At 37.8% G+C, this 15065-nt stretch overlaps 1 protein-coding gene across 1 annotated transcript in view; it reads right to left on the reverse strand.

Moving 5' to 3' along the window:
- The window catches only part of LOC147222814 (radial spoke head protein 3 homolog), a 65079-nt gene extending 51245 nt beyond the window's left edge, over window positions 1-13834 (reverse strand). Inside the window, exon 1 of the mRNA XM_086166882.1 lies at window positions 13729-13834. The gene's annotated coding sequence lies outside the window, so the exon portion shown is untranslated. The remainder of the gene's footprint in view (window positions 1-13728) is intronic.
- Window positions 13835-15065: the final 1231 nt, after the last annotated feature.

Genomic DNA, 15065 nt, shown 5'->3' on the forward strand with positions numbered 1-15065 from the left:
TTAGGTCTGTCTTCCCAAAAGACATCAGTTGAAGCCTTAGAGGGATCATTATCTGATTGGTGAGCACACTAGAATTGCCAACCGTGAGGTAAAAAGTTGAGATAAGGGAGTCTTGCAAAGACAGCAAATATACCATATGTTGTCATATACTTTTAAACATTGACCCATTACAAAGAAGGTTTTGGTGAAATTTATGCAGCTGTTAATGAGACCTAAAAAGTTTATGTTCACTGTCAAATTATCCTGCCCAAAGATTTTCCTGGTTTAATTTCCAAATGAGGAAGTAGAGGCAGACATCTGCACTCATGGAACTCACCTATTTCTCCATTATTTTTCCCCCAAAAGTTCTATCCTATTCAATGTCAATCTTTCAACCTGTGTAAATGAGTTATCTCCTCATTCCTTCACAAATACTACAAATTATACTTTGAGTCTAGGTGGCTGTGAAACTGCCAAGTTGATGGGAAGGCAGAAGGAGGTTGTGGGTAATTTCATGTCACACTTCCAGCAGACTGATGTCTCTTTGGACAGATAATAGCCTACCGCACACTGTGACAGACGAGGCAAAGTCATAGCACACTTCAGTGCACTTTCCCTCGCTTAAACCAAACGGTTCTGCTAACTTATTTGGTGGAATACTTTCCCAAATTTATAAATGCATATCATAGAAAATGTCATACTTTTGTGAAATATGACATTGACTCCTTAGTCTCATTGACCGTACAAATAGTGTGCCACTATAGATAACCTATTCTACGTTCTCATCCATGCACTCATTTCCACCTCATTAAAAGAGTTGAATGAATTTCTCTGTTGACTTCTCCAAACTCTTTGTACAACCTTGGAAAGACAGTGAAAGACCTTTACTTTTTGTGCTGACATTGTTATGGGATGAAATACCCTCCATTGCTATCTGGCAAGGTGGTTTCCTCACACAAATAGAATGACAGACCATCTTTTTTTTCTTGTTAACACAAAATTGCATGGTTTTCTCTTTAAACTTGAGAAAGGGTGCGACACAGCTGCGAAAGTTCAGAAATATTTTTTTTCCTCCAATATTTTGCTGTAGAGAACATTTCTATTCTTTTTGTTTGCTTGTTTGTTTTTTTGTATTTCCAATTCCAGAAAATCTGCAGTTTGTCTCCGTGTGGAGAGTTGTTTTGCTACAGAAGCTAGTTTAAAAGGACTTGGTTATGTGTTAAAAAAAGATAATGGTCTGTGATAAAATAAAAAAATAATTTAAAAAAACTAGCGTGAAAAGGTGAAGTCTAAGTTGTCTAAATAAGTATTTTATTTATTTATTTAATACATTTTAATTCTTAACGAATAAAATGAGAACATTCTCAATTGTGTCTTAAATCACTGAAGTCATTTGAAGTTGATTTGGGCCTGACCAAAGGCGAGTACTGGGTTTAAGTTTAATTGTAATTTTTTTGGTCTTGTTATCCACTGTGTTGTCTTCATTTCCTTATTTTTCTTTTCAATTATCTGATTTTGTACCTCAGTTAAAAAGTACTTTGTCGATTTTTTACGATGTGTTTCAATCTAGTGACTGCAGCTGCTGCAGTGTATGATTTTTTTTCAGAGGGGCATGAAAAATGATATCTTGCTCACAGGACAACAAATCCCCAAGCATTTCCTACTGAAATTGGTTATTTTCATGCTGGACATTAGGATTAGGCCATGAATTTCTTACAACGTTGGACCTTTTCCTCACTTTGTCTCTCTGGAAATTATTTTACCAGAATTTTTACTTAAACATATGTTCTGTGTCACATTTAGATGTGTTTAGTCCAACTGACAGATCTGACCTGAGCTGCCTTCACAGCTCACTGGGTTTCACCATGAGCTTAATCATACCTCCTTGCAGGTGTAGTTTGGTTAAAATCAATGATAAACATGATCATCTCTTCCCCCAAAACCCAATCTCCTTTCATAAACTATCATTTATTTGAAATGTGTGTCTCTAGCTTCAGAGAACAACCATAAAATCCTCAATATTTTACTTTGCCAAAAGAAATAGAAATGTTTTTGCTTGTGGAGGTGGAGAGGAGATTAAAGAAGGACAAACAACGTAGTCCCTGTTGCTGCTGACATGCATGGCTGGCCAAAAATAAAAAAGGTTGACGAAAATTTAACAGACAAGAGTAAGCCTTAAACCTGCGATTAAATGTGGCATCAGCGATGCATAAAAATATTATACGGCAAATATTGCTGAGCAAACATTAGATTTATGACTGATTTTTTGTTGCTTTTTTTCCCCCTCAGCGAAAGCCTGATCCATCCAGTGAAAAACAGTCACATCTTTTTGAAATGGCCCAACAGAACAATAGACAATTCTCATTTATGGCAAGGATGTCTTTTCTCGGGCGATTCAAAGGTTTTATGGCACACTATCCTTCAAACTTTCAAGGCTAAAACAAAACTTCTGCTCACAGTACACTTTAATTTGTGGACAAGAGAACAAGAATGTCTGTTTCATCCCGATGATACATATTTCTTGGAAAAAACGTGGGATATCTTGACAGAGCAGATGAAACCAAACTGAAGTCATGCGCCGACTGCTGTCATATTCATTGAGCCGAGCCCTCTGTATAAACTCGGCCTTTACACTGAGCTGTCAGTATTTTTGCTCACTAACTCAATGGCAGTCATCTCTTTGGCCTGCAACACAGGGTCAGGAAAAAAAAGGAACAATCATAAAAAGGAAAAGCATTAGCTCAGAAGAATGAGGAAAAAAATGAGCACGAGCAAGAGACAGAGAGCGAGATTGAAATGTTGTAAGTATGATGAATTTGATGTGGCTTTCAAGTCGAAAGCGATCAGTCTGGCTGTTGAAGAAGGAAATAGAGTTGCTGCACATAGGTTCAGCATCTGCTCTGGAAAAAAAAGGCATTTGCATTGTGTGTACTGGTAGTTGTAGATGTTACCATCCTTTATTTAATTAAAAGTTTTCAAAAAAATCTTTCCTGTAACATCTTGCTGTGTTAATATCTCTTGTTTCAGCGGGGACACCTGTGGCTAAAAGACCAGTGCAGCTTATTTATGTACAATATTAAATTAGTAGGCGCAACCTTTATAGAGGTGTGCTCTATAGTCCGGAATTTACAGTGGTAATCAACATCATAAGTTGCACAGCTCACAAGGTTTAATATGTTTAAATATATTGAGTGAGGCAATTACAGTACATGTATTGTTTGTTCCATCCATCCATCCATCCATTGTTACATCTTATCCCTGCTGCCATCGGGCAAGAGGTGTGGTACAATTGCAGGACTACATGTACAGACAAACATTTACTCTCAGTCGCACATCTGGGCCAATTTTTCCAATTACCATGCTGCATGTTTTTGGGCTGTGGAAGGACCAGAGTCCTCTGTGCTGTGAGGCAGAAGGGCTAACCACTGCACCACTGTGCCGCCTGCATTGTCTTTTCATTGATGGAAAATTAAAGGAGCTGCGTGTGCCTTAAAAAATTTCCTTTTTGTAGGGAGACACAGCTCCTTTAATTTCCTAGATGAAGCCTCGACAGAGTTGGCAATTTGGGGAATTTCTTTTTTTTTGCTTTGACACACTACACTGCTTCAATTCCCTATATTTCTAGAGTCATTGTTCATTCATAGCAACCCTGCATCTGTCCAATTATCTTTGAACATTTTTTTCTTCAAACCAATTTGTCCCTGGATAAAATTCACCTCAAATCACCATTCAAAATATTTCTCTTTCATAGCTATAATAGGATAATTTTTCTTCGGCCACCCTGTAATGCTGATTCCAGGTGCTCCTGGAGACCAATTTGAGACTTTTTTCCTGAATAGCCATCCTCCTTTTTCCACTTTCAGGATGACCCCTGGCCTCATCTGAAGTCCAGAAAGTACCATCTAATACGGTCAAGCATCATTGTGTAGAACTCAGGGGATTTCAATTGCTGCCCTTTTCTATAATGTTTATCTGTTTCATCACAGCGAAAGAGTAAAACAGGCAAATTCTTCTCATTCCATCTCAGAAAATATGCCTCCCACTTGACCTCTCCTTATTAGCTGTCCACTCATCGAACATGGAGAGTGCACGGGTCCCATGTAGCCCCCTGCGAGCTGATGAAAACTTCATCACCTTGACCATGTAAACAACCGCGCAGAGCTGATTATTGTTATGTTACTATTTCCAACACTACTGTGCATCACTAAAGAACTAGTTCTGTGTGTCCCATAGATAACATGTTAAACTAAATCCATTATCGTTGGAGCTGTGTCTGAAAATAGAAAATAATGAGCTGTTTTGCGAACTGACCATCACTTTCATTACTTCATTGCATATACAGCCATTAATAATTCTTCTTTTTCAGTAAGCTACGACAATTTAAGATGTACATAATAGTTATTTCCTGGAGGCTTCAGCTGATTGTGGGTGTTTGTGTGGGTGGGGTGGGAACACACTCACTCTGGCATCAACTCAATTATTTTATTACATTTTCTAAAATAGAAGCTTAAATGTTGGGGTACAGATGTCTTCTAAAAGGTCATCAGGTCAGAATTCTACCCTAAATAATTCCATAAGTAGTGACAATATAAGTTTACTTAATTTTGAGTGTGAGATTTATCAATATGTATGGGCTGGAAACACAATGCTGTTTTTCTTCCACGAAAAGCTTATCCACAAGAAATCAGTCAAGGGTTTCACAGGACATTTGTTAACCTGAAATATTTTCGAATTACAAAAGTGAACTAAATTAACAGCAAAAACTTGGAATGTTTGATTCTAAAATTATAACACAAAATTCATGACGTGACACCAAATTTTGATTTTGTCCCCAGGGTGTTCCCTTGGATGTAAATTGGAATTCATAGATCAGATATTTAATCAATAGCACTCTTCAAAGCATTAGCAGGAAGGCATAGTTTCATGATAAAATGGAAACTCAAGGTTATTTGTGTGAGATTCATTTAATTCATTTGTGTTAACCTTGAAAAGAGCTTTTCGCCAAGAAATTCAGGAGAAACACACCACTAATTGATTTAGACACTCTGATTGTCTATGATTGCCTGAAAGGGCCAGAAGAAAAGAAAAAGCACAGACTGAAGAAGAGAGTTGATTTTTTAAAAGCGACTGTGCTTGACCCAAGGACAATACTTGAACCCGATGTTAGCAATAACCAACCAACGGACAAAAGTGTAAAAATGGAGATCAAAAATGTAGAAAGAAATGTTAAAAGTGACTCTTAAAATGCCAGAGGAGGATGATCTTTCTCATGAGTCAGTCAGCTACAATGGTGAAGTACATGAATACAAACTCGAAATTTGACTGCTATATTTCATTGATCTCTAATTGCTTAAGGACTCGCCTAAAAGGACTGACTACCGCTTCCAGACAGGAAAGGAAAAAAGGAATACCTAGATTTTACAAATATTTCAGACAGCTATGTATCAATACATAGGCATTTGAGATATGAAACAGATATATCAGAAATGAAACGTATATGGGTGAGCATACTGCTACTAAAGTATGCCTTTTTCTTCCTCTCCTTTTGGCTTTTCCCTTCAGGGGTCGCCCTGAAGGGAAAAGCGAATCAACCTTGCCCGTCTAACCCTATTCTCCGTATCCTCCTCTCTCACTCCAATTCAGCTCCAATTCCAGCATCTGTCCACCAATACATTCACTATCCCTACTCTACATGACTGAACCATCTCAGTCTCATCTCATACTTCTCTGACCTTTTCTCCAAAACATCTAACATGTGCTGTTCCTGTGATAGACTCATTCCTGATCCTATCCATCCTGGTCACCCCCAAAGAGAACCTCAATATCTTCATCTCTGCAACCTCTAGCTCTGCCTCCTGTCTTTTCGTCATTGTCACTGTTTCGAGGGGATACAGCATCGCTGGTCTCACCACTGGCTCGTACACCTTTCCTTTCATTCTAGCTGATGGTCTTCTATCGCAAAGTACCCCTGACACTTTTCTCCCCCCATTCCAACCTGCTTGAACCCACTTCTTTACCAGTGTCTTCCTGAGCCAGCCTCAGGGGTATTTTAACACGCAAAAAGAGGTGACTTAAATCTACTTCCCAATCTATTCTGAACTAAACTCAGATGCAACTATTCCCTTGAATAGAAACAAAGACTGAAGTCTTATGAAAGGAACCACAGAATAGTGGTGCTTGTTTTCCTGCGCAATTATGTAAACATTCCTCTTTGCTTGATGCAGAGTTTCACAGCCACCGATCATAGCTGACTTTTCGGTCTGAAATTGTCTGGACTCAGAAATATTAGTGATCATACATATATTGAGTGCGGCAATTACGTTATTGTCTATTCCATCCATCGCTTACATCTTATCCTATCTTGGGTCACAGGGATGCAGTAAACCCTGGCCTGATCGGCAGGCAATTGCAGGGCCATATAGACAGACAATTCACTCTTTCAGTCGCACATCTGGGCATTTTTTCCCAATTTACTTTGATTTAATGTTGAAGAATGCCTCAGTTCTCATATTATTTATATATTTAGCCTGGCATACGCTATTTTTGGCAAATTATGATTTTGAAGTCTTCCATGTACTGATGCATGAGCAGGTTGTGAGTTGATGAGTGATATGATCTCTCTACAGGATGAAGATCACATGGGAGCAAAGACTGCAGAAGCAGCTCTCGAGTTATTCTATTCATTTCTCTCTTAAAAACAGCCAAGATATTTCAGATTCTTGTCTTTCATCATGACTCAGAAGTCCCACAGGCTGGCTAGACTTTCACTCATTACGGCTATCTTTTAACCAAAAATAAGACATTGTGAAACAGATCATTTGTAATGACAGATTAGTTCATGTATTGTAAGTTATGACGATTTATTAGTAATTAAATTAATGGTTTTTCATTCGAATGAATAGATCAATGATAGAGAATTCAAGGATAAACTTTAAACATGAAATACGAGTTGCAGTGTCAATGTTGCCATAGTAGCTTTTCACTATTGTTTCAAACAATATTCTTCATTCATATTCCACACTTTTGAGGGTGCTGTGTGTTTTTCAATGATAGAACATAATGAGACTGGGAGGAACGGTCCCATTTTCAGTTAACCACTTTTCACAACTGAGGCACCCACAACCTGTAAACTCACAACAAAGTCTTGATGAGATTTCACTGCTGAATGTAAGGAAGACTTTTTATTTGCTGCTGGGATATTCTGGGTATTAATGAAAGACATTAACCACTATGCACCAGAGCTGATGGCGATTTGAAAACACCATGGCATCTTAATCACAGTAATATATCACAGTCAGTAGATGCACGAATATCTGGTGACCCGAGGAATCGTATCCTTGGAGAATTCTAACAAAGTACTGCTGACAATGCTTGGCATTACTAGATCAAATTAGAAGAGCAGATTTATCTGCTTTTCCAAAGTTTGTTCAAGGGAGGGAAGCCTTGAAAAAGTTTTAAAAAAGTAACAGATCATATGTGGTATAACAAATCCATTCAGCACAATTGCAAGCAGACATTTTTTTTTTTTTTTTTTATTTACCATTAGATATAAGGAGGAGGTTAGTGCTTCGGAATTTGCAAAGAAATGTATTATAAGCTTGACAGGGTCTGTTTTTCAATGATTGTGTACTTTACAATATCTTGGGAATCAATCGTGGAAGAGGCGTGCAATGTGGCTGCGGCAGATCGCAGTTTTAGATCGAAATTATTATCAGCATTACAAGATTGTCAGATATTATACAACGCCTTGCTCCAATTTTTGTGAATTATGTTGCTGTGATATCCAGGGTGTCTGTCTGTATAGACCACAGCTCTCAATTAAGCCTTAAAGTTGGTCCATTGTGAAGACTGTTATTTGAATGTGCAACAAGAGCCTGACTCAGACTACCAAGTACCAATTTATACATTCAGTGGCAATGCCCTCTGATGAAGAAGAGGTGTCAGCAACCGAAACCCCATTTAGTCAATAAATTGCCTAAATATCAAATCTTTGGCTTCACTAACTAGTGACACTGACAAGAATCATATGAGAGGAGTTACCACAAATGAAATATTCAAAGTAAAAGGGGCCTTCAGTGGAATCTCTCTTTACTCAGTGAGTATATCCACATAGGGGGTCATCAGCTGCCCTCTGATTCACCAGAGACCAGGCATGATGAAGGTAGAATGGCATATTTCTTGATAAAGATTATACATAATGTTATGCAAATCACAATCATCCTGCAACTGTAAACAAAAGCACAACGCTGATTGCCATCTCATCATTAGCCACAAATAGATGTATGAACTGCCAGGAAAAAAAACGAACAAGCGTTATACCATTAAAATGCAAATAAACAAGTTTCACTTCCCACCATGATTTCTGAAATCAGACCTCCATCACAGTGTAACAATAGTGTAATATCGGTTTATAGGTTTTCTGAGCAAAAGGAAAAGCATATCAGGTTTGCCAGTTTAATTTTTTACACCTCTGTTAATTGAGATACAATAAAATAGTGAGAAATAATATAATAATATTTTAAAAGTAAATGCCTTTAATCCTCAAATATGAATTGATTTCCTGGAAAAAAAATTGCAATGCCCCAGGGTCCCTTGCATTCCCTTGCTGTGGTCTCGTCCCCCCCGTATCCCTTTAAAACTTTTCTTCTTAATTCAGCTGCTTATTATCAGCTTCGAGCATCATAGTGCTGCTTGCCATCTTAAAGCCAAAAAGGGTGTTACAAAAATTTTGGGATCATCCTTGACAGTGACCTGAGAAAAAAAGCCAATTCAAAATGGTAGTTCTGATTGAGAAATACTTTTTTTTACTGATGAGGTATCCATTTGGTTAGGGATTTTTTATCTATTAATTAAATACCAGTTATCTCCTACCTCTTACCTTGTTTTCCTTAATCAGGGTTGCCAGATGAGGAGTCCAACTTCAAAGAGAGGAGAATGAAGGACAAACATCCTGCATTCAGATACCTTTTACATTTCATGTTTACCCATTAATAATGCTAGGCAACACAGAACAAACCAATGACCCCTGCTTTCCAGCACGTCCTCGATCCATGTTCAGGTCAAGAATTGAAAACGTACCATTGTTGGATGGAAACCTAACACCAAAAACAAACTTGCAGTCTGCTGAAAAAATTATGTCTGTAATTGGATTTGTTCCAATGCTTTTACAACTGGTGACTGCTGATGTCTGGTAAATTGTAATTGTTTTTATTCTAATAAATAAGCGTGTCTTTCTATTTTCAATTTAACATACTGAAGGTGTTACCAAAGGTTTTTATTTATATCTCTGCAAACCCTTTGTATATATATATCATACATAACATGGGAAGATGCTGTTTTTTTTTTTTTGTTTTATTTATTTTTTTTCAATTCATAGTCTGACTATAACACTCAGCTTCCTTTGGAAAACATGTCATGCACCAATTTTGTATGACAATTAAATTCTGTATATGGCTACAGCAGTAATTGCATTAAAACTATTGTAATTAGATATGAATTGGCTTCCGGTAAAAAAGACAGAGTACATTAACAAAGAATAAATGCCTGCCAAACAAATAAACTACAATCACCAAGCAACAACTTTGATACAAAACCAGCCAGTCACTGGAACTTGTGGTTTCAAATAGCATCAATGTAAAATTAATTAAATAAGCACGTTTGTCTAATTAAACAGAACAAGAAAAATAAAAATGGATTTTGAAAAGTTAGGAAAAGGAAACGGATTTCAGTATGACACCAGCAACATATGACAATGTCATACCCTGCTGATGTTTTGGAAAAACTCAATAAACACTATATACCAGTATATTTCAACCCTCACAACACCCTGTGGCAAAGACTTGTGCACCCCAAGGACGAAACAACCTGGCATAAGATTGAAAATATGGTGTATGCTGTCACCTGCACTGAGGATTGTGTTGACGTCTACATTTGGGAAACTAAAAAAAACTCTACACAAACAGATAGCCCAACACAGGAGAGCCACCACTTCAGGACACGACTCCATGGCTCACTTAACACCTGAAGCACAAGGGCCATTCATTTGAAGACATCAATGTCCGAATTCTTGCCAGGATTGACAGATGGTTTGAGGGAGGAATCAAAGAAGCCATCTTTGTCAAAATGGAAAAAACCTTTCTGAGCAGAGCAGGGGGCCTTAGACACAACCTTTCACCAACACACAATACCACACTGGGATTAATGCCAAGACGGATAAGCATGGAAGGAAAAGGCCAATCTGCCTCAATCCATGTAGTTTAACAGGTTTCACACCTTTGTTTCACATTCTGAGAAGTTTTGCTCCACCTTTTCAAATTCTAATCGAGGTAAATCCCTAGAAATTGTACCATGTTCCCCACCTAACACAACCTCATTAGCATAAAAATACCCTTTGACGTGTCTGTGGAGGTTATCAGTCATCCAGGTCATGGTGATGTCTTGTTGATTTCCTCCGTCAAGAGCTGAAGACGCCTCTCGGGTGAGGGGTGAAACATCTTCAAGTGAAGAAATTCAAGTCTAGTTGCTAAAACAGGAGATTTTGACAAGAACCCCCTTTGACCTAGTTTCTGCCAATCAAATCCCACAATTTGCATAGTGAGACATCATAACCTAGACCTGCCATGACCCTTGGCATTTATGTTTGGAAACTCCCCGCTGGCCATAAGAATTGAAGAAGCCTCTCAGATGAGGGGCGAAATGTCTTCAAGGGAAGAAATTTAAGTCCAGTTGCCATGACAAGATGATTCTCACAAGAATTAACCATGACCTGGATGACTGAGAACCTCCACAGACATGTTACAGTCTTTAGAAACTATACGTGTACAAGGACCAAAGCAGAGTGAACCTTTTCTTCGTGCACTCAAAGAATTATACGATGAACACACTTTGCTATGAATAGAAAATCCTTTTTCAGCTCCCCCATTTTTTTCTGAACGGTGAAGATATACATATATATACCTCTGTAAACAAAGTGTTAGATTTTCTGTAAATTACCATAATAAGGATAGATTTTTACACGTAAGCAAAGGGATTTTGATGAGGAAACAGAAACATACACAAAGGCACTCTCACAGCTCACAGTCTCACAGCTGATAAAGAAACTCACTTCTCTTGCCATTTTTCTTAAAATGGTTGCTAACTGGTTGCTTATTGTTTTGTCAAAGTCCCCGATAAGTGATGTAATGAATAAGATAAAATATGCAGGCCTTGTCACAAGTCATGCCTTCATTTTCCACATTATGCACTCATACATATAATTAAGATATTTCCTGCCAGTGTGACTGGCAAGCATCAAACCATTTAAAACATTACTGTTAGCCAAACTATGAAAAATGAGTATATGCTGTTAAAATAATTGCAATAATGGCATAAATTACAGTGTCGAGTTGTCAGAACCAATCAACAAAACACAACACCAAAGACTATAAATAATGCTAATCAGGATTTCTTCTACATAAATGGTTAGCTCCATAGGCGAAACACACCCTTTAAGTCCTTCACTTCCCCATCTCGATATTGGCCTTATATAATTTTCAGTGTGTGAGTGGAGGAGTGAAACAGAAGATACAGACGCAGAAGGTTTCATTGTTATGGGACCATCATTGACCCTCAAATAGAATGCCTGGCATTACACTTAGAGGAAAAACAGAAACATCTGAAAAGAACGAGAATTTATAAAAAAAAAAACTCAAACAGGTTTCATTCAATATTTCTTTTCAATCATTAAACAAGATACATGCTGAATTGTTCCTCATTAAATTTTCATTTAGAGAGATGTGACAACTAGAAAGGAAATCCAACCATTTGGGTATGTAAAGTACATTGAAATGTACTAGTTTTATTGAAATCTCATGGAGATTTTTGATGAACCTCAGATATTTGAATTTAAAGCATCCCAATGGCTTGGGAGTCACAATTTATCTCTGTCATTAAATGAACACAGAGCCTCAAAAGCTGGAAATGTTTCTCAACAACGAGATTTGGTAGTGGTTGAATACATTGTGGATGGAGGTCATGTCCACCCAAGACACTGTGTCACATTGGAACGTTACAGTGAGATGCAAAGGTTTTTACACAGCAGGTGAACAATAACACTGACTAGGGAAAACTCAGAAGGGAGAGAAAGAGGGGGGAGAAAAAAAAAAAAAAAAATCAATGACAAGTAGTTAAATGGATCAATGAAAGAAACGTGGGATTCATTTGCCAAAAACCTTTCAGGGAATAACATTTCTGTCAGAATTAACCATTCTGATGGTGCTTTTGTTCAGGTCTTCAAGGACAAAAATGGAGAGATGGATCAATAAAATAATTATTTGCATCTTTATTCCTACATTTCTAGTCAATGTCCAAACCTTGACACACCAAACAAATCATCCCCAGTGTAGCCTGTCAGTCAGAGCTCTGCTGCACTGCATATTTGTGATCTCTGTCTGCGCTCAAAAAAAACCAACTCAATTATCTAGTGAAATGAACGATACAGGATAGAAATATAGATATGGCAAATGATTTTTAATGATCTCTTTGGAGAAAAATCTCTAAATTCTGTATATGTTACATAAATTCACGTTGGATGTTGATGAATAAAAATGGAGTTCCATCGAGAGCAGACACACTTCACATCTCCCTTCAGTCCACCGGCTGGTCAGCAACACTGAATGCAAATAATTCAAACAGCAGCAATTTGATGCCAACCGATCATTGATCTGCCATCTATCTGGCTGAAAACAACCGATCATTACTGTCAAATGAAGGTAAATTCATGAATTTCAGCCCTTGGGAATTTAATGAGATTTCTCAGCTATAAACTAAAAGCAGAGAGAACAAGAAACTCAGTGTAAATTTAACATTCACAGACAGATTGAATTTTTTTTTCTTCATCTTGCCTCTGCAGCCCTTACCAAATTTTGACATGAATAAAGGTCATATCAACTCAGGTTTGAAGGTTCTCATACTGTATATAAAGAGGATTTTTTTATTTCCCGCCCAATGAGAGGCCATGATTAAAATGGCCCTGTTGTAACACCATAATGTCAGCGGCCCAAAACTAATGTCAGCAGCTTCTGATTGGCATTTCATAAGAACTTGAATAACCCTGACCAGGTTTTTAATGTGGCCGTCATGTGATGTTTCAAAGGTACTGTAGCTGTGTTTCAAAGTGGCTTTACATCTCTTCATTTTATCCACCTCCACCATTTGTATCATTCAAAAGAAAACATTATAGGCCAAATGAAGAGCAAAGAGACAGGAAAGACATAGAGGATTTAAATTAAACACCCTTACCAGTGGCATCACAACTAATGGCATAAATTCAGTTAGATGACTTTGTTGCTTGACAAAATAATTGTATCGTGACCGGCCCAGATATTTTCAATTTTTTTTTTCTTGCAGTTACAGCTTTTTCCTTCATAATCCTCTCTTTGTGCTCCACTCATTAAACAAGTAGCATTTCATCTATTTAACACACAAATATTTACCTGCAGAAATACCTTTAAAATAATAAAGTACAGCACTTAAATTGAAGTGCAGAGTGATTACTGTTGAACACTCAGATCTTTCAGCTCATGAGAGGCTGATCTCAGAGTCAAGAAAAGTTTTACAATCTTTCATAGTTTTCAGCTTGGAAAATATGTAATCTCCATTTTCAAGGTGAGGGTCAAAGGACAGAATCTTTCAAACCCTCCACAGAATGTAAAGCCCACAGAAGGAAATTGCATTTAGAATTTTAGGTAATATAAATTAAAATGACTTTACCTTACTTGACCCAAAAGGGGAGGTGACCATGGAAAGTCAGCTTGTTGAAAATCTGATGAAATGCAGTCAGCTATACGGGACTGAAACGCATTTCAGCTGCATATAATCTCATCTCCTTGTGACAATCTGACTTCTCATGTCCAGATGAGATATGGAGCATTTTGTGGAAGCCTTTCAATGTGTCATGTGATACTAGTGGAATTACTACATTTCTTGTAATATGCTGCCTCCTATAGGTTCGGAGGGTGGAGCTGGTGGCCCTTCCTTCTTTAACTTTTACAATTTTTTCCTCAGAATGCACAGCCAAGGTAAAGGTAATCATCCCATTGGAGTGCCCAAGTGTCCCAACCCCTCTTTTCAACCGTGGAGTAATGAAGTCAGCCTGTCAGTGTCCTGATAGCACCCCTCTGTTCCAGCACAATGCCTCGGCTCTCACCCTCAGGCCCTGAGCAGGATCTCTTTATTACGCTTGGATCCTCTTCTTTTTTCAGCTGGCTGCTGCTCTACAAGGATTTCATACTCTCTGCCTACGAGTGATCCCTCTGCTTAAACCATGTGCTGCTTTAATCCATGGGCTATTTGTATCCATTCCAGTTTGTATAATTGAACAGGTCAAAGCTGTATGTAAAGGCACACAGGATGACAATCCTTTGACATGCAAGTCTGATTGAAATTTAAAACATCAGGGTACATTTTGAAAGTTTGCACAGAGGTTGGTTTGGACACAATATATATGGCATGCATTGATTTCACTTCTTACAAAGTATTGTCAACAAATTCTTAAATATCCTACACATCTTTGAGAAGTTATGTGAGTTGTGTAAATCGGAAGCCATTAAATGCAGCCTGCTCCTTGCAGTGAGGATGTTTTGTGCCCCCTGTTCTTTTATCCATTAAAAGCCAAAGCAGAGCTTTGGATGTGATTTTCTACTAACCACTGCAATAACACATAGTCTTGCTTTCGGCAGCATTGTGGAAACTTGAAAATAAGAGAATTTTCATCCAAGGGTAATTTAGAGATTGTTATTCGATGGTTACACAACCATAACTCTTGATATTGAGTCTGCCTAAATATTTCACAACTAAAATTGATTGCTGCATTAACACTATTTACAAGATTAAATCATGATAGTTAACAGAAAACCAACTTTATAATTTTAATGGTGACCAATAAAGCAGTATTTCTCAGCTTTTATAGGCACAAATATAGCATGAGATTCTTTGCCAAGGGTCAGTTAATAATTTTTCGCCTGAGGCTGTAAGGCAGAGGCATCAGTATCCTACGCCTCTAGAATCAGCTACTGGAGGAGTCCAGTAAGGCTGCCCTGTTGTGGACT

The sequence above is a fragment of the Fistularia commersonii genome, chromosome 20 (genome assembly GCF_037954325.1).
Source record: "Fistularia commersonii isolate RoL2024-O1a breed Wild chromosome 20, RoL_Fcom_v1.0, whole genome shotgun sequence".
NCBI lineage: Eukaryota > Metazoa > Chordata > Actinopteri > Syngnathiformes > Fistulariidae > Fistularia > Fistularia commersonii.